The sequence below is a fragment of the Uranotaenia lowii genome, chromosome 2 (genome assembly GCF_029784155.1).
Source record: "Uranotaenia lowii strain MFRU-FL chromosome 2, ASM2978415v1, whole genome shotgun sequence".
Taxonomy (NCBI): Eukaryota; Metazoa; Arthropoda; class Insecta; order Diptera; family Culicidae; genus Uranotaenia; species Uranotaenia lowii.
This window is the reverse complement of record NC_073692.1, coordinates 284,650,305-284,671,417: the sequence shown is the minus strand read 5'-3', so window position 1 is coordinate 284,671,417 and position 21,113 is coordinate 284,650,305. Positions and strand designations below refer to the sequence as shown.

The window sequence follows — 21,113 nt, the reverse complement described above, 5'->3', positions numbered from 1 at the left end:
TTTTAATTTTTATAATTTTTAAATTATAACTATCATTATGTAAATGAAAATCTTCACAGTGTTTTTTTTATCAAATTCATTTTTTTCTATGCATTTCCGTTTAATGAAAACAATACAATTCGACAAGCCCTACTGCAAACTAGATTCGGATGCACTCTGGCTCAGAGAGAAGCTGGCCAACCACTTGATATTTCTCGCATTCATCTGCAAAACTTAAGTAGTGCCAAGGAAGTGGAAGTAGACATTGCATATTGCATAATCATATCAGCACGATTTATGCTTGTTGTTTCAAGACTTAAGTTTTCACAGATGAGCCCCGATACGTCGTAGGGGCGAACAATTTGCCATTTGCTCTGCATAAATTGTTGCAGGATAGAGCAGAGAATTTCATTCATTTTAACAAAGAAACTGGCGGGAAAGTCACCCAAAAAATATTAGCTTGAGATGAAATTTTGAATTTGAAATTATTTACACATTTAGTTACTAAGTTCCAAAATAACAAAATACTTTAATTTACGGCCTTCGTTTTTTTAAAGATTATTTCAAAAATGCTTATTAACTTTTTCAAAAACCAGATTTAAAAAAAACGAAATTTTCTATACTTTCAATATTTTGAAAAAAAAAGTTAAAAGTCCAAACGAAACAAAGTTTAAAACCAGAATGTCAGGAAGTTTATAACCAGAATTTCAAAAGTCTGAAAATCAAAACAAAAAAGTCTGAACATCACAAAGCTAGAAAATACTCGGTCAGAAAGTTTGAAAGTCAAACAATCAAAAAATCAAAATGAAAGTTATACAGTTGAAAGTTTTTTAAGTAAGTAGTAAGTGAAAAAAAATCAGATTGTAAAATAATCAAAAAGTCAGAAAGTAGACAAACGTAGGAGATTAGAAAATCGGAAAGTTAAGAAAATCAGGAAATCAGAATGACACAAAATTTAAAGTCAGAAAGCCAGAAAGTCAGAAAGAAAACAATTCAAAAAGAAGAAAATAAAACAGTTAGAAAGTCAATAAGCCTAAAAGCAGAGATTGTAAGTTGAAAACTCATAAAGTTTGAAAATCAATTAGTCATTTATCAGATAGCGAGAAAGTCAACGAGTCAGAAAAAAAGTAAATTTAAAAAAGATAATTTCAAAGTCAGATTATTTATCAGTCATTAAGTCAATCAGAAAAAAAAAAATCAAAATCTAATAAATTCAGAAATGTAGAAAATCAGTATAAAAGATGTCAGAGATTCAAAAAAACAGACTTTCAATAGTCAGGAAGTAAGAAAGTTTGAGCTTCAAGAAGCCATAAAGTCAACAAGACTACAAAGGAAGCCATTTTATCACATGAAATCATAAAATACGACAGTCAGGATGTGATAAAAAGCTGGTTAAGGTTAAGAAATTCATAAATAAAAAACAGATAAATATGAAAGTAGAGTACCAAAGTTTAAAATTTTAATAGACTGAGAGTCAGATATCAGATATACAGGAAATCAATGAAGATCTTGAAGTCAAGAAATCAAATCATCAGATAGTCGCAAAAGCAGAATGTAAAAAATTAAGAAAGCTAGAATATCAAAGCGACAAAAAGTGAATACGCCAAAAAGTATAGAATAAGGTTGCCAGATTGCCATTTTTATTTCGGTTTTATATTTTATTCAAAAATTGAGAAATGTCCGGTTAAGCCTGGTTGCCCAAATTTTATTGAAAAAGGCCCGGATTTTGCCGGATTTGTTTACTTTATTTGCCAAATCATACAAAAAAATGGTAGAAAAAAGTTTTTATTTATACGTCCGAATCGATGTGTTATGAGCAAGTTTTATGAAAATGATCATTAAATAAGGTTTTTCGGAAGTCTAAAATACGATTCAAAATCTGTGTTGAAGAGACAAAATAATTTTTTTTTGGTTTTGTCTTGATTTTTTGTTGAGTAATTCTTGGGTTTTGACCAAATTTGCCCGGTTTTTGGTCAACAATTTTGATATCAAATGCCCGGATGTGAAGGTGTGAAAATTTATGATTTCGAAAGTAAAAGTTAAATTGAATTAGAATGTTATAACTTCAGAACGTCAGAAAACCAGGAATTCTTTAAGTCAGAATGTTGATCTTTATAATTATATTAGGTCACCATGTCAGAAAGACAGAGAAAAGAATGTCATAATTTCTGACATTTTTTTTGTTTATTTGTGACACTTTATTAACGTTTTGGCATTCGTGTCAAAAAATGACAAATAATGAAATTGAATTATTGTTTTCAAATTCGTGTTGATTTAGTGGAGTACTTGGAATAATTCGCTGTCGAAGGTTGAATGTTACGAAACAAAGCAATTTCTGTAACATGATATTTTTTAGTAGCAATTTATTGCTGGGAGCAGATTCTGATCGATGATGTTTAGTTTTTTTTCTTTCCCTCAACGCAGTTTCAACCGCTTTTATTGACATAACAATAATCAACACTCATAAAACACCCATCAATGGGCTATCGGCAATTGTTTGTCCCAAGGAAATTTACCACCGAGAACCTACGCAACTTTGTTTACTTTTCCCTGGCTTCTCCTTTTACTTTCGACGCAATGTTGTCCTCCATATCGAGAGCCGCCAAAAGTTGAGAATCAAACAACATCGCCCGGTTCCGAACCGATATGTGCTACGGCTGCTGCTCGCCTACATGGCATTCATTAAAAAACCAATAAACAAATCAACAACTCATTTACACACTTGGTTGGTCTTACTGGTTCCGATATTATGGTGTGTCACTCCCTATTTTCAATCATCAAAATATTGGTCAATCAAATCACATAAATACATATTGTTAAAAAAAATCTTTGCAAAAGTTTCGATAAATTTGTTGAAATTTAGCAGAGCAAAAAAATACGGCTCGAAATATTCGAGCTTACACTAATACATATTCATATAAATGTATTTATGAATCTGACACGCCTTATTGCCTATGACCAAACTCGGAACATAGAGAGAGAAAAAAGAGTCCGCTAAGTGGCAGGGTAAACACTCGTAAATTCATACTTGGAGCGTACATAAATAATACGTGACGAAACAGTGTTACAATTTAAATAGCGAAAAAACCTCGTTGAGTTGGAGACAGTTGCATGGTTCACATAATACGGATATAAATTTGATGCGCCAAGCAGAGTGCAATCGGAACGTTTTTTTTTCTGCGAGCTATTATGGGCAGCTGATGATTATGCCATCAGTTGGGACTGAGAACTTCAGCTTCTATTATAAAGAAAGGAAGCTAAAAAACTTTTTAAAAAGGAAAGAAGAAAGAAGAAAGAAGAAAGAAGAAAGAAGAAAGAAGAAAGAAGAAAGAAGAAAGAAGAAAGAAGAAAGAAGAAAGAAGAAAGAAGAAAGAAGAAAGAAGAAAGAAGAAAGAAGAAAGAAGAAAGAAGAAAGAAGAAAGAAGAAAGAAGAAAGAAGAAAGAAGAAAGAAGAAAGAAGAAAGAAGAAAGAAGAAAGAAGAAAGAAGAAAGAAGAAAGAAGAAAAGAAGAAAGAAGAAAGAAGAAAGAGAAGAAGAAAGAAGAAAGAAGAAAGAAGAAAGAAGAAAGAAGAAAGAAGAAAGAAGAAAGAAGAAAGAAGAAAGAAGAAAGAAGAGAAGAAAGAAGAAGAAGAAAGAAGAAAGAAGAAAGAAGAAAGAAGAAAGAAGAAAGAAGAAAGAAGAAAGAAGAAAGAAGAAAGAAGGAAAGAAGAAAGAAGATGGAACAAAAAAGAAAGAAGATAAAAGAAAAAAGAAAAAAGAAAGAAGAAGATAAAAGAAAAAAAGCGAAAAAAGAAAAAAAAAGGAATGAAATAAAAAAACGACAAACGAAAAACGAAAAACGAAAAACGAAAAACGAAAACGAAAAACGAAAAACGAAAAACGAAAAACGAGAAACGAAAAACGAAAAACGAAAAACGAAAAACGAAAAACGAAAAACGAAAAACGAAAAACGAAAAACGAAAAACGAAAAACGAAAAACGAAAAACGAAAAAACGAAAAACGAAAAACGAAAAACGAAAAACGAAAAACGAAAAACGAAAAACGAAAAACGAAAAAACGAAAAACGAAAAACGAAAAACGAAAAACGAAAAACGAAAAACGAAAAACGAAAAACGAAAAACGAAAAACGAAAAAACGAAAAACGAAAAAAACGAAAAACGAAAAACGAAAAACGAAAAACGAAAAACGAAAAACGAAAAACGAAAAACGAAAAACGAAAAAACGAAAAACGAAAAACGAAAAACGAAAAAACGAAAAACGAAAAACGAAAAACGAAAAACGAAAAACGAAAAACGAAAAACGAAAAACGAAAAACGAAAAACGAAAAACGAAAAACGAAAAACGAAAAACGAAAAACGAAAAACGAAAAACGAAAAACGAAAAACGAAAAACGAAAAACGAAAAACGAAAAACGAAAAAACGAAAAACGAAAAACGAAAAACGAAAAACGAAAAACGAAAAACGAAAAACGAAAAAAGAAAAAGAAAAAGAAAAAAGAAAAAAGAAGAAAGAAAAAAGAAAAAAAAAAGAAAAAAGAAAAAAGAAAAAAGAAAAAAGAAAAAAGAAAAAAGAAAAAAGAAAAAAGAAAAAAGAAAACAGAAAAAAGAAAAAAGAAAAAAGAAAAAAGAAAAAAGAAAAAAGAAAAAAGAAAAAAGAAAAAAGAAAAAAGAAAAAAGAAAAAAGAAAAAAGAAAAAAGAAAAAAGAAAAAAGAAAAAAGAAAAAAGAAAAAAGAAAAAAGAAAAAAGAAAAAAGAAAAAAGAAAAAAGAAAAATGAAAAAAGAAAAAAGAAAAAAAAATGAAAAAAGAAAAGAAAAAGAAAAAGAAAAAAAAAGAAAAAAAGTAAAAAAGGAAAAAGAAAAAGGGAAATAGCAAAAATAAAAAAAAGAAAAAAAGAAACAAGCAAAAGAAAAAAAGGATAAAAAAGGATAAAAAAGGAAAAAAAAGATAAAAAAAAATAAAAAAGAATAAAGAAAAACAAAAAAGGAATACAAAGAAAAACAGATAAAGAAAAAAGAAAAAAGATAAAAGAAAAAAAAAATAAAAAGATAAAAGAAAAACAGAAAAAAAACAAAAAAAAAGAAAACAGAAATGAACAAAAAATAAATTAGAAAAAAAACAAGAAACAAGAAAAAAGAAAATGGAAAAAAAGGAAAAATATTAAAAGTAAAAGCAGGGCTGGTAGCGAGTCACTTTTTAGTGACTTGGTCACTTTTCTTGGGTCAGTCACTAAAAAGTCACTTTTTTCATCATTTGGTCACTAAAGTCACTATTTTCCGAAAAATGGTCACTTTTATCACCAAAAGTCACTTTTTTCACCGATAATAAACCAATGAAAAAGTAATTTAAATTGCGCGTGTTAATATTGACGGTAGTAACGGTAAATTACTTGATCAGACAGTCAGAAATTTTTTTCGCCTCCGGCGGAATTTCGGCATGAATCACCCTTGGCTTGAGACATTTCGATCTACGACATTATTTGACGTTCGTGAATTGAAACTAACTTTGATTGTAGATTCTAGTTTTTAGTTCAATCAACCTTTTGTATTGGAACTCAAAACTTGATATACAAAAATCTTATCTCGTCTTTAGTTAGAATGGGTTTTTATTAAGAAGTGTAACTAAGATTGAGATTGAAACGAACCATTTTTTTTTATGAAAAAAAATCTCTTATGTCATAACAAATGTTATGATGATATGAAATATTCTTTAAAAAACAATTTCAGACTCAATTTTATTTCGTGTTTTTTGTTCTTCTAAATACTTATAAAAAGGGTTGTACAAATTTACACAAGGCCACAAAAAATACATTTTTTTAATTAATTTGGGTTCCCGAATCTAAATATGTATGCAATATTCCTATCAGCTTTTATATTTATTATTATTTATTTCGTCTTTGGTTTAATTACTGTACAGACTGATGACTTAAAAACTAGGAAATTCTTCTTAAGCCTATTTTAAAACGACGTTTGCACATATTAAAATTAAACAAATTATACACTAAATTAAAAAGTTCACAACACTTGTCAATAAGGTGGTTTTGGTCATAGGCAAATAGGCAGTACGGTTATGATGAATTGAAAGAAACTGACGTTGTCGAAGTGTTCTCGTTGGTACATAAATGTTAACACGTTGTAGAATGTAAGCACAGTCAATACGGTTGGTCAATGTGTCGAATATAAAACCTTGCTGCAGTTCGACGCGCCGCTTTTCGGGTGAGGTTGGACATATCAGAGCACACCTTTCCTCGTACGGTGGGTTTGTTATTGAAATGACTTTGAAAATAATTTAAAATCTTTAGAGAAGTTTCTGCACTTTCTTTTTACAAAAACTCAAATCAAAAACATATTATTTAGAAATAAAAGTTTTATATGAATTAATGAGCTTTAAATAGAATCAAGTTTTTTTTACACTTTCTGCTGTGATGTCAAAAATACTTGTAATGACATTTTTCCATAATCAGTTATCTATCAATTTTACTAGTAATAAACTCTTTATCACCAAAACTAAATGTGTTCGGCCGAATTTGACGAAATTTCTAGTTGAGGACACTATTTACCAAATCAATAATTAAAAAAATAAGCACCAAAATGGTTATGGTGAAACATGTTTATTGAAAAAACTCTTCCTGGAATGTTTTTAAAAACTGATATTTTTTTTTTTCATATTGTTTTTTCAATTTTCAAATAAATTTACCGAATTTTATTGTACTTTTTTTTTTCAATTTTCTAATCAACTTGCCGGATTTTTTTCAATCAAACTTTTTAAATTTTTAAGACATATTTTTAACAATTGTTTCCTTGTTTTTAAATTCTGAATTTTCGTGTTCTTCAACCATATACCTTTAACTCCAAATTTTTAATAATAAAACATAATTTCAACCTTCTGTTCTTTCAGGACCCAATATTTTAATCAAAAGAAACAAAATACTCAGAGCTTGTAATTAAAAGCTTAAAAACCTGCGATTAAAAATTTAAACACTTCTTATTAATATTTTTTATATGAAATCATGTTTTTTGGATCGATCATGATTTTTAAAATTATCTAAAAAGTTTGAAAAATTGTTCTAAGTAGCAACTTTAAAAATAAATTTTAATACGCAGTGTTAACTAACTTTGTATTTGATTTGTGCTTTGAATATTAATAACAAAAGTTTTGAAATCATTATTTTTTATTTTTTATCAGTTTTTATCATTCACATAATTACTCATTTTCTAACATTTCTTTGTCAGTGTAGTTGAATATGGAGGATTTTACTTTATTAAAGGTTTTATGTCTGGCTTCTATAACTGGCACTTTTAAAATAATTATAAATATATTCTTCTTTTTATCAAATTAAATTAAAACATCAAACATTGAATAAATTCTGTTCAAAATTCATTTCTTATTCAGTAATCGGTAATTTACATTTTAAATCGTAATTAAATATTTTTTGTTCAAATTAAAAACTACAGCGGAATTTCTCACTAAACTTCCAGTTAAAAATGAGGAAAAGAATTCCAAAAATGAGGAAAAGAAATTCCAAAATTAACAATTATTATGATTTTCCTAACCATGAATAGATGTTTGTTTTGTACAAGTTTTGTACAAGATTTGACATTTATTTTAGAATTCAGAAATTTTTTTATTTTAAATTTCCAAATTTTTTTTATCAGTAATTTTTTTAGTTTTTGTGTTGAACATGAGTGACATATGGTTTAAGAAAACCCTTTCCTTTTCAATTGTTTATTTTTGGTATTGTTATTAATTTTATCTAAATTTGAATTTTGAAAACCCCCCCGGAAGGGTCCATCGCACGGGCCTGACTGGTCACATTTTTTGTACTTCAAAGTTATTTTTTCGTTCTACATAGTCACTATTTGGTCACTTTTTTCGGTCCTCAAAGTCACTATTTGGTCACTTTTTTTCAAATTTTGGTCACTAAAGTCCCTACTATTTCATTGTCAAACCGCTACCAGCCCTGTAAAAGAAAGCTGAAAATGAAAAAAGAAGAAAAAAAAAAGGAATAAGAAAAAAAAATAAAAGGAAAAAAGTGAAAAATAAGAAAGAAATATCTTCACTTTACGTTTTGCAAGGTGAAGAATGGGTTGATTTTATTTTTAATTATTTTTTTTAATACAGACTTTGTATCATCGCAAGGGGGATGATAATGCAAAAAACTAATAAACTGTAATGAATTGTATGAAATCATGTATGCAGTAAAATTGCATACTATATCATAGCACAAAACCCATAAATCTTATAATTTTTTATCTAAAAATTCAATAAAACCAAGTAGAACAAACTACCATCTTCCAACTATCATCTTCCAAAATTTGTTTTTTGCTCTTGTAACTCATCGGATATTTAAATTTTCTTAAAATTTCCATAAAATATTTTAAATTTTATATATTTCCCCCTTCGGGTTTTTTTTTGGAAATTTAAAAGGGAGGGGGGGGGGATTGAAGAAATTAATTTTTTTTGTTGTTTCAAATATGTATAGTCGTTTTAACATCTTTATGTCATTCGCGACTTTTATCAACGATGCAGTTGAAAAGCTCATCCGGTACAACTGTGATCGATGTTTACTCTTCGACTCGAACTCATGCACATCGGCTCAGGAAGCAACTGACTTGCCAACTGAACTTCACCACAAGCCCAAAGAAATTGATATCTGTTTCGGCCTAATTTTGGAAAAAAAATGGTAACTTTGATTTGACATTCTTGAATGTTGATAACCAAAAAAAATTAAAAAATATAAAGTATTCCAAAAAAGACGAAATGCATATAAATTTAATAACATTAAAAAACAAATTCAAACAAAAGACTATGAATGACAAAAAAAAATTGGAATAGATATGAAGTGACAAAAATAACAAACATTCTAAGCACAACAAAAGAAGATCCAAATGTGCCCAAAACATGAAAAAAATGAAAAAAAAAAACTCAACAACGCGACGAATCTAGATTTTATAGCATGGGGGAATCGATGGGGAACGGTTAAAAGATGAAAATCCAACTAGTCTTATTTTTTAAAACCTCCTTTTTACTCCGATTCCCCCAACATGTTGAAATTTCCGCTGTGAAAATTGGGGGCATTGAAATAAAAACAAATTTAAAAGGTTTCAAAGAACGAGTCCGGTTTCCCCCATGTTTCAAATGCTAGTTATGTTGAGTGATAGAGTTGTTGACAAAATAAGAATTTCAATTCATATTCATTTTCACAAGGCCTGTAAATGGGCCTACGAGAATTCATATAAAAAACTAAATGTTTAATCGAAAATTGGTGACTGAAAGTCCAAAAAATATACACATATTTGGAGATGATAATTGTTTTTGGTATCTTGCACTACATTTTTTGTGAACAAACCCCGAATCCAACTTTCACCTTGAAATATACTGATATGTTTTTGGTGTGGTCTACTGTACATATTCTGTTGCAATAAGATCCCCGAAAATACTGTAAATTTTTGAGATTTTTAAATAAATCATGAATTGTAAATACAACTTTTCGATCTAAGTATGTTCAAGCCACATTAAAGTTGTCCACTGAATTTGCTATCGAGCCACATTATTATATAAGGTACACTGGGGCAAGTGCAAATTCGGGGCAAGTGCAAACGATCAACTTTCCTCTGTTACAAAAAAAAATTAAAAATATTTCTTCTTCTAGAAGTTGTTGATTATGCCCAAACAAACAATCTGACATAGATAATCTAAACTTTCTTTAAATTATTCACTAAAAACACGGCACTGTTTGATTACACACGAATTCAAGTACGTACTAGACATGAAAAGTGTGTTTTTGGTTTTGCTTTTTTTGGCTACAAAAAAGGGCTTTCAAATGCGATTTTTCGTTGGAAGGTGAGTGTATTTGACTGATATTCAAATGAAAGCAGAAAATTTATGATAAATGTTCAGTACACCCTGAAAATTGTGAAAATAATATTCACTCTTGTCAATCCACACTGCGGGGCAAGTGCAAACGCACCTTTAAGCCATGTAACATCAGCCAATTTAAAAAAAAAATGGTTAAGCAATATATTAGAATGGTCAGAAGGGGTATCCAAAATGTTGTATCTTTTTTAATTTAAATTGGCATTTCAGTCAAAAGGAAGCAAAAACAAAAATTTACAATTTGCCCGACGTTTCGGCCTTTGGTCTTGGCCTTCCTCAAGGGTTATCTAAAAATTATTTTATTTTTTTGAAAATTTTGAAGTTGTGAATTCTACAAAGTTTTGTCTAATGTTGTACTTACATTGCATTATACTGTATGTGTTCCTGAGTGTATCGGATGTGAGGGGAAGTTTTGCTGGTATCTAACCTTTATCTTGTATGTTGATATCACTATGGTCATAATTATATACGAATTCCTAACTGTTTTATGCGGACACAATTTGTTTGAACCTTCTAATTTTGGTGTGGTTTTGTTTACACTTGATGTTGGATTGTGTGTTTGTATGTGTGAAGTGATTACATTTTTATATTTAATATAGAAGTGTGTAAAAGCTCTTTTTTCCAAAAATGATCTTATTTATCTAGTGTGCGTATACTTATCATTCTACTGTTTCAGTCGGGTGGCTGCTCGATATGGGTTGATCCGGATAGGGCCATTGGTTGAGATGAGTTGAGTGTCGGATCGGCTTGGTTAAATTTTGTTTTTACTCTCCTTCGATTGGTACTCACTGAGTGTAGTATCTCGGAGTATACGGGAGACATATCTTCTACGTCGGTACGATAATTAACAGCGTGTTTGGTGGATTTGATGTGGAATGTCTCAAGAAGGTTCAGGCGTGAGCTCTGGTATGTACGATCTAAAACGTTTGCCGAAACGTCGGGCAAATTGTAAATTTTTGTATTTGCTTCCTTTTGACTGAAATGCCAATTTAAATTAAAAAAGAATAATAATCATCAGTCGTTAAAAATTACTTTAAAAAAAATGTTGTATCTAAAGCGGATATTCATAATTCCATAATGTCATGGCAAATGAAGGTCTTTTGCTTTAAACAACAGTCAGCAAAAATGGAGTTCCAAAAAGTAATTTATATTGCAGAAAAACAGCAAATATATCGAAAAAAAAGTTTATAAAACTAACCGAAACATGTATTAAATTAATTTTAGTAACGATACACTGACGCATCTTTGAATAACTTTGGAAAAAGTAGGGCAGGAGCGGGCTATATGCGCCTATTAAGCAGAACACTGATTTAATCCAATATCACATCGAATATGTGTACAAAAACTATATACACGTGTACAGGCATCTGTTTTTTATACCTTGGAGTAATTTTTATGTTAAAATTTTCCTCTATTTCCAAGAAAATGGTTTTGTTATAAGTGTTGTCTAAAATGCCGAAACTCAAACCGTGCGGGCTAAATGCGCCTATTTATGTTTTGAACAAAATTTCTGTTTTTTTGGGCAATATTTCCGTATAATTTCATTGAAACTGCTAGAAAGTAATAATTTCCGTACGACAAAGCTGAAGTTTTATAAAAATCTATGTATATTATAATTTAATGGAATAAAATAAAAGTTAGGGTTTACATACTATGGAGGCAGTTCATCCATGAGAAAAACTTTATCAAATCAGTTTTTAGATCTTCAATTCTCTCTTAAGATGTTATTCATAGCTTAGATTTGAAGGTTCAATGATAAAAATCATTTATTTATTCTATTTAACCTGTTTTTTTTAGGATGGAGGCATTTTACAAACATGATGGGGGCATACAAAAACACTCTATTATTCCACTATATAATTATTATTAAACCTCCACAAAAGCTGAAATATGTTTAATTTATAAAGTTAATTTGAGTAAAAAACAAAAATCTTCCTAGTTTTTGTTTTAAACCATCTTTACGTATAATTTTTAAAAGTCGAAATATTACATGTAAATGTATCAAAACTTAGTATGATTTTTAATTTTTTTTGAGTTTGTAATTTCATAAAATTCTTTCTTGCCTTATGTTCTAAGCGTATCACCCTCAAAATGCATTGGCCAGATAAGCTGTCTAGTCAGCCATTTCATCAAACAGCCGTAGGGTCATTTAACCCGATAGGCCCATTTAGGAAACCTTTCCCCTATAGCGTTTGCACTCGCCCCTATAAACGGGGCAAGTGCAAACTAAGGCATTTTTTCAAGAAAGTGCCGTTGCTTTTTACCAACATTTTTTATTTTTTCACTTTCAACGGGAATTCGTTGAGAACTATTTAAGTGATGCAATGAACGATAATTGATAATATTTTAAGATATACATATTTTTCTAGGACATGTGAAAGTTGAACCACAGACAAACTATGGTTGAACTATGGTGAAAACCGTTTGCACTTGCCCCGGTGTACCTTACTCAAATATGTAAACCACAGCCAGAGGTAAAAGCCACCACTAATTATGTGACAATAATTACCCCACAAATCCAGCCTGCTCCCTAAGTGGCTTTCTATGTAGTTAAAATGAAGTAACATGGCTATCGGTGTCGTCTTTGTGAAATGGCCCATTCAAGTGGCTAACTGCTCCGAAGATATCTCCTTCGACATGTTTTCAGAATGACCTTTGATAACAATAGCGGTGCTAGCTATCGGTCTCTCGGTACGCTTCTGATGGCAAGTTTGACTATATTCAACAAATTTTCAGGATAGACTATCCCAAGGGAGAAATACATAAGATTAGCTGAGAACATAAACTTGATTCGTTCATGCATAAATAAGGTGCAATTTAGCAACTACAAGTTTCAATCATGTCAGTGAATGAGGTCAAGAAGAAGATTGCTCATCGTAAGTCAAATACAAAAAGGCTAAATTTCAAACTCAAATGTTTCCGAAATTTGAAATCATAAAATAGATAAACTACAGTATTGTTTAATTTTCATTCATTTACTGTTCGTAGATACTTTTACCACTGATAAGCTTTTCCTCCAATTGAACTTCGTTTTTTTTAAAGAAAATTATCGCCGACAGGTAAGTGTCCGCGCCACTCCTTAATTCGAGAATGTGCCATCAATAAAAAGTAGTGCTGGTCACAGAAAATAAAAACAACAAATAGAACGTTGACACGGAGGTTTTCGTTTTGATGGATTATTCCCGGACGGCCTCCATCGTGGTCATATTTCGCTTTGTTTTGGTTTTTAGTTAGTTAGTAGGCAGGAGTCAGGAATTCCCATTTGGCGAAGAATGCGCGCGTGCTTCTGTGGAATTAAAATTCTAGCAACACATTGGCCCCGCTATTGAACGCCTTCAATTTGTAGGTCAGCAGAGATCGCTCACCCAGTTTTTCGATATTGTTATTCTGGTCCTATAGTTTACATCAAGTGGGTAATGTCAACGTCTCAGTAGGACACCTTAAATTGGGAACAATCGAGGGAGATTCCTCGCACATAACTTCCTATTCAATGTTTCCTTTTAAAATGTTTTAATCGATACATTTTTCTTAAAAAAAAAACTTTTTTCACGAGAACGTAAATTCCTCACACAGGCCATTCCATACCAGTTAGGTGACAATGAAAATGCACCGATCCTTGCTAAATAAGTAACTGTAAATAAGAAAAAGCCAAAGTTGGTTGAGTTGGATCACCCACCCTGGTAATAACTCCATCTTTTGATGACTGGGTTTGTATTTTATTGAATACCTAAATCTATTTTTTACAGGAAGCCAAAAAAATAAATCCAAAATAAGCAAAATGTTGTTCTTCTCGAATGCGTTGTTGATTTTTTATATTTAATAAATTGAAAATTCGAGAGTTCTTGGAACTGTTCTGAACCACGTCCGGAAGAATGATATTTCATCTTAAATTGTTTGAAACCAAACAAGTAAATTTCTTTAAATAAAGTTAAATGATGATTAACGGGTGATACGGTCAAAATTTGATCAAGGGAAAACGCGTGTAAATCGGTGAAATCGTTTATTTAAAAAATCAAATTAAATTTCTTTTGCGAGTTCCGTTAGTATAAAATTCATGAAAATTATTCAGTTAGGCTTCCGCTTTTCCAAATCCGAATTGCCGGGCCTTACGCTTAACCCCTGCCATCAGATTTTGTACAGCCACCTTGTCCACCTTCTTCGCCGCAAAAAGCCAGTTTGCCTTGAACTGCTGGTCGTCCTTAGCAGTTTTTTTGGTCTTCTTTAGGTTCCGCTTGACAAAAGCCCAGTATTTCTAAATTGGGCGGAGCTCTGGCGTGTTGAGAGAGTTCTTGTCCTTGGGAACCACCTGACCGTTGTTGGCGGCGTACCACTCCATGGCCTTTTTACCGTAATGGCAAGATGCCAAATCCGGCCAAAACAGTACGGAACAACCGTGTTTCTTCAGGAAAAGCAGCAGACGTTTATTCAAACACTCTTTCACGTAAATTCCTAGGTTGACAGTCCCGGAAGCTATGAAAATGCTGCTTTTCAAGCCACAGGTACAGAGGGCTTGCCAAACCAGATATTTCTTCGCGAACTTTGATAGTTTCATGTGCTTGAAAATATCTGCTACCTTTCCCCTTCCTTTTGCCGTATAAAACTCCTGTCCCGGAAGCTGCTTGTAGTCGGCTTTGATGTAGGTTTCGTCGTCCATCACCACGCAGTCAAACTTCGTCAGCATCGTCGTGTACAGCCTCCGGGATCGCGCTTTGGCCGTCGTATTTTGTTTATCATCGCGATTTGGAGTCACTACCTTCTTGATGCACGGTTGTAGACGATACCCCGGCTCATTTGCGGCATCTCGGAGAGAGAGGTTAGGGTTTCGCTTGAAACTACCGGCAACTCTCTTTGTCGTCTCAGCGGCTTCCGGTTTTCGATTTCCCCCCGATCCAGACTTCCTGGCTGTCGACAAACGTTCCCCAAACACTTTAATTACATTTGTAACGGTTGATTTGGCAACTTTTAGCGATTTGGCCAGCTTTGCGTGCGAGTAGCTCGGATTTTGCAATGCGCGAGCAAAATTTTGATACCTTGCTCTTCTTCCTTGGACGGCATTTTGACAACTGAAGAGTGAGTTCCAAAATCAAAATACGAGCAACATTCTACACACCAACATACACACCTTTAAAATGAGGGGTGTTTGGGTTTTTTAAATGCGAAATTGAAAGAAATACACACGTCAAGTTGATATTGACCAAATTTTGACCATATCACCCTTTATAAGGCACAACCACAAGAATAAAGTTGAAATACGACTTTTTTATACATTTTCACGAAAACTTAAAAAAATTAAATTACGATTTTGTCGTTTTTGAATTATTTTTACTTACATATTCCATGTTTTGCAAGTTTGTATCAATGAGAACTCGAAGAATTCACAATGAATGAATCATTAGTTCTTCTAATTCTAGTTCATCTAGTTTTTTCTTGTTATTCCAAGTGGTGTTTCTAGTCAGCCTTAACACCTTAATGCCTAATCCACACTATACAACTTGAACTGCATTTTTTTTTTGTGAGACGAACTTTGTCGTATGTTGTTGTTGTTCCTGTTGTTGGATACTTGAGACAATCTTAGTGTTTCCCGAATAAAATGGGAGACATTTATGTCGTGTTCCGCGTATGTTCTGTCCCTTATCACTGATGATCATGGACACCTGTTTACGTCCAAAGCAAGCGTCAACACTAGAATGACCAGCTTAGCCAAGCTGCTTTCAAACGTGGTGTCATTTTTTTCTATTTTAGAATGCTCTTTTTTCTTCCTTACCGTCTTCATAATTATTTCTTAATTGTCATAAATATTCTCTCTCAATCCTGATTTTAACTGCGTAACCAAAATCTATATTCGAAACACTGATTCAAATCCTCATGTTTTTCTTTTAACATTTATTAGGGTAATTTGGTGTGGGGGAGTGTGGTGGGCCGCTTTTCTATAAAAAAAAACTTTCTATAAAGTAATATTGATTTACTAATGCTTTTCATATTCACTATAATTTAGACCGTCTCAAGACTAACTGTCTCCTAGTATGGACTAGCCTTAACACTGCAACATCCAAAAGCGCCAGCTCCAGCGTCAACCTCCTTAGCATAGCTACACTATCGCAAAAGCAATTAAGCCAAGCCCGAGTTGAGCTTGCATGTTTTTAGTTCAACTAATCGAACGCGCTCAAATTTTTATTTTAGGGTGAGTGCTACTCCTTTGGACCTACAGCCTACTTTAGTCCTAAATTGCCGGAAATTTTAAATCATTCATCTTGATAGCATAGTATAAAGATATTTACTCCTATGCACACAATTAACTCTTATTCTTCCTGAATCCTACCAAACAGTTTTTTTTCTATAAAAAATCTGTCTGATAAAATTTTTATCGTTTTTAAAAATGTACCTCCTTATCAGTGATAAATCCGACAGCTTCATTTATGGGGCGTGATTTGAAAAATTAGAGTAAATAAGAAAGAACCTCGTTTTTTTAATGTCCAAGATTATTTTTTCTATCAAGGGGAATGTGGCATGTTTCATATTTTTTTAAATCAGTACTGAACTCCTATGAACGTAAAACATGATTGCAAAATTTTATAAGACTACTTCAAATTTAATTTAAAAATCGATTGTGTCTCTGTTTAGAATTCGACGCCTTGGGGTCATTGACCAGTCTCTATTTTGACGGTTTAAACGGGTTTTCTTGATCATAAAGGGTACAACACTCCTTCATAATATTTACAAATGCTTGTAATAGATAAACTAAGGTAGTTCGTGTGTTAAGGCCGAAACACAATTTAAATCGAAAGATGGAAAATGATGCTGCTTAATTTGCTAACATTACTTATAAAAACTACAAAAAAAATGCAATTTTGCCTCCATTAAATTCTCTAGGCCCTCGCACTACTTCCCTTTAATATTTTCGTTCAAACTTTTTCATTCGATAGGGTTTCTAGCCTTTTGTCCTAGACTGGCTTCTTCTTGGAAAATGTCCCTATTTTTTAAATATCAAAAATTAACCTCCAAATACAACAAGAACTGCACAAAACTGTAAATTTACTAGGGAACTAAGTTAAACTGTCACATAAATCAACCTGTTGCTTCTAAATACTTTAATTTCATCAGAAAGGGCAGTTGTTTGCGAGCCTTCGAAAAAAAAGAGATATTTCAAGATTTTGAAATAACACTTTTACTTACATTTGAAATTTTCGAAAAACATACCAAGTTTTTCCCAATTTGAAACTCAACATGTAGGTTTTTAAACGTAGAAAAAAGTTTTGAGATATTTTAAGTTTAGACTTAGTTATTGATGATTATGTGGAAAAATTCCATGTCGATCAAAGCTACCCCGGTGACCAATGTTACCCCGTTTTACGGTACCAACAAATCCAATTGGGAATTGGTAATCTTATCTGGGAATTCTCTGAAACAAGAATATCCAGGTAATTGGTTCAAAACCATCTACTACATACTGACAAAATCTGATAAATGTTTCGAAATCTGGACGCCAAAATCTGGACGCCGAAATCTTTCAAAATCATTAATTGAAACATCAGCCACTGTGTCTCTTTAAAATAATTTCAAGAAAAAATCGGCATTTCTGAACATTTGCCACGTTATAGATGAGACTCTTCTATCCAACGCGCTATTAAGAAAAGAAAATCGATCGGGGGTTTTTTTTTTTTCAAGATTTGCGAACAATATAGTCGAGCTAAATTATCTAGTTTTCGCTAATAATTTTTCCTAAGAACTTCAAATTCTACATTTTTGAGCTTAGCCGTGTTGAGATTTCTTCAAAAATAAACAATTAGGCCGGAACAAATATCACTTTCTTCTTTTGTCAACCGCCCCCCCCCCCCCCCCTTCGAAATTTCCGAAAAACCCGAAGGGGGAAATAAATAAAGTTTGAAGTATTTTGGGGCAATTTCGGAAAATTTATCAAATATCAGAAAGATTACATGAGCAAAAACCAAATCGTGAAAGTTGAGAGTTTTATAACCTTTTGTATTCTTCATTTTTTTGAATTTTTTGACAAAAAAATTACTTGAAATATGGGTTTTGTGCAATGATATAGTATGTAATTTTATTGCATGCAAGCTATCATGCAATTTATTCCAGTTTATTAGTTTTTTTGCGTTATTTTTTATTGTCCCTCCCCCTTGCGATGATGCAACTCTGAGTGACAAAAGAAGGATTTGAAATTTGTTCCGACCTTACTACAAAAATTTACAATTAATTGATTTTTATCCAAACATTTTTGCAAAAATGTTAAACTTTGAGGAAAATTTGAAAATTTACACCTAAAAAATGTATAAAATTAGCTTTAAAAGAACTGGCTATACTGCAGCAAATAAACAAGAGCACGGTAATAGGAGTGTATTCTCTGAGATCATTTCTATCGAAATTGAACTTTTTTGCCAACATTTATGATTAAATATAATTTTAATTAAAAAAAATTTTAAGTAAATATTTATTATTTAAATTTCCTATCGACTGGTCCGGTAATGTTGAAAAAGTTTCTCGGCGATTTCAGTCTCAAAAAATCATAAAACGATGTTTATTTACTACATCCGACGTTTCGGCATGTTTATTTTGCCTTTATCAAGGAATCTGGCGAGTTGGAAAGTTTACAAAAAAAATTTTAAATTAATTATTGTATCAGCTAATCTTATTCCTAACTTCTAACTGTTTTGATGTTATGAGGACAATACAAATTAAATATTATATAAATAAATGTTGAGGACAATACAGATAAAAAGAGTAAAAAATTATATAATATAAAGCTATGTGAATGTTAAAAACTTTTAATTCTACTTACAGTAATTTTTCGTTTTAATTGTCCAGAATGTTTTTCGAATCTATGAAACTGTCCTGAAGAAAAAGTCGTCTCGTTGTCTGTGGTGTGAAAACATAGAATATTGAATGAGCTTTTAAGTTGCGTGCAAGCTTCTATGGAATATTTCTACTTACTGGCTGAGCGGATGGAAATCTATTGCAAACTAATGATGTTTTCGTTTGGTGATACTTTTTTAAAAAACTTTTCGAAATGTAATTAGAAAATGAGAACTTTTTGGTTTTCCTGTTCGTTCTTTCGTTAACCACTATCGATTGTTGTTGATTGTTGTGTATGAGATGTGTTTTTTTGTGTATGAGTGTGTTGGTGTTTGTTTTGCATGGAGTTGAAAATACCGGCGTAAATGATACTTAGCCCTTCCGTATCAGTCTTTTTGTTGACAGTGTTACCGTTCCTTGCGATGTGACACATTTCAAGAGTTTGAAGTCCAGAGGTGTATCTATGTCGATCGATGATTTTGGTCCTTTCCAAGTTGAATGAGTGATCTTGTTTGATGCTGTGGTGCAGAAGTGCGCTCCTTCGCTCCGTAATTTATCTAACGCCTTCTTGTTCGACCTGTGTCCTCCAATCCGTTCTTTTAGTGTATTCGTTGTCATACCAATATACTGTGAATCGCAATCATTACACGGTATACTATAAACAACGTTCGACGAATCATCCTTTGACACAACATCTTTAACTTTTGTCATGATTTGTTTTATTTTTGAAATCGATTTGGTCGCTAGTTTAGTTGTAGAGTAATCAGATTTCAAAAATTTTCTTATCTTATCTGTTAAACCGGGAATATACGAGATCGATTTATATATGTATTGTTGTTCGCCGGAAACATTTGTTGTTGGACGAGAATTTCTGTTGTTTATTAGGCTGTGACGTAGAGTTGTGGGATAGTTGTTCATTTTTAAATGAGAGTCCATGATTTGGAATTTCCATTTCTCATTCATGTTAGGGGAAAGTTTGTCCACTCGATTGATGAAATTCTTGGCGACATTTATTTTTTGATGAAGCGGATGGACTGATAAATAGTCCAAAAATCTTCCACTTGCGATCGGTTTTTGATACCAGCTGGTATTTATTGTTTGGTTATCTGAACGTGTAAGTAGCATGTCGAGAAACGGAATTTTGCGGTCTTCTTCCACTTCGCTTGTAAACTGGATATTGGGATTGTAGCCGTTGAATTTTTCCTCTACATATTGTAGTTTACATGGGGGAATAGCGGTGATAAGATCATCGACATATTTTTTGATGAACGGAAGAGTGAAATCTAAACTTGGTATGACAGCGTTCAATAATCCTTCCATAACTAGATCAGCAAGAGTTGGAGAAAGTGGATTTCCCATCGCAGTTCCAAAAGATTGTCTGTAAAATTTGTTGTTGAACCTGAAGAAACTGGAATCAATGCAAAATTCAACAACTTCCAGGAATAGATCTAGACTGATGTTATGTGCATTCTCACGGATGTTATCCCAATTGTAGATTATGTCATGGAGAACTAGATCCTTCGGTATACATGTAAATAAGGATACTACATCTAGCGATATAAGTATGTAGCCCTCAGGTAATGTTACAGAACTGATGAAGTCACAGAAATCGTAGGAATTTACAATGTTGTAAGAACTTTTTATTGATTTCTGGATTATTTTGCCGACGAATTTTGATAAATTGTATGAAGGAGCAGTCATATTTGGAACAACTGGTCGAAGAGGCAATCCAGATTTGTGAGCCTTGGGAAGTCCGTAAATCCTTGGGCAAATTGAATTGTTTGCAGTCAGTTTAAATTTTGTTGGTTTATCAATGAGACCTAAGTCAGCGAGCCTTTTTACTATATTGTTATTAGCTTTTTCAAAACTTGTAGTTGGATCTTTTTTCAATAGGCTGTAAGTTTTTTGGTCGGAGACTAAGGTGGTCATTTTATTTCTATAATCATCCGTGAGCATGATGACAGTTTTATTTCCTTTATCAGATTGGATAACTGTTATGTTGGGATCAAAAACCGATCGCAAGTGGAAGATTTTTGGACTATTTATCAGTCCATCCGCTTCATCAAAAAATAAATGTCGCCAAGAATTTCATCAATCGAGTGGACAAACTTTCCCCTAACATGAATGAGAAATGGAAATTCCAAATCATGGACTCTCATTTAAAAATGAACAACTATCCCACAACTCTACGTCACAGCCTAATAAACAACAGAAATTCTCGTCCAACAACAAATGTTTCCGGCGAACAACAATACATATATAAATCGATCTCGTATATTCCCGGTTTAACAGATAAGATAGGAAAATTTTTGAAATCTGATTACTCTACAACTAAACTAGCGACCAAATCGATTTCAAAAATAAAACAAATCATGACAAAAGTTAAAGATGTTGTGTCAAAGGATGATTCGTCGAACGTTGTTTATAGTATACCGTGTAATGATTGCGATTC

General features: G+C 32.0%; 1 protein-coding gene and 1 long non-coding RNA gene across 13 annotated transcripts in view; one reads left to right on the top strand and one right to left on the bottom strand.

Annotated features, from left to right (window-relative positions):
• Window positions 1-21,113, top strand: part of LOC129748243 (mucin-2-like) — a 578,750-nt gene that overhangs the window by 487,148 nt on the left and 70,489 nt on the right. The window lies entirely within an intron of this gene.
• LOC129748249 (uncharacterized) lies at window positions 18,348-18,927 on the bottom strand. The gene is made up of 3 exons (XR_008737697.1): window positions 18,800-18,927; window positions 18,648-18,724; window positions 18,348-18,439 (listed from the first exon to the last, which is right to left on the bottom strand). It is a non-coding gene; the product is annotated as an uncharacterized LOC129748249 (long non-coding RNA).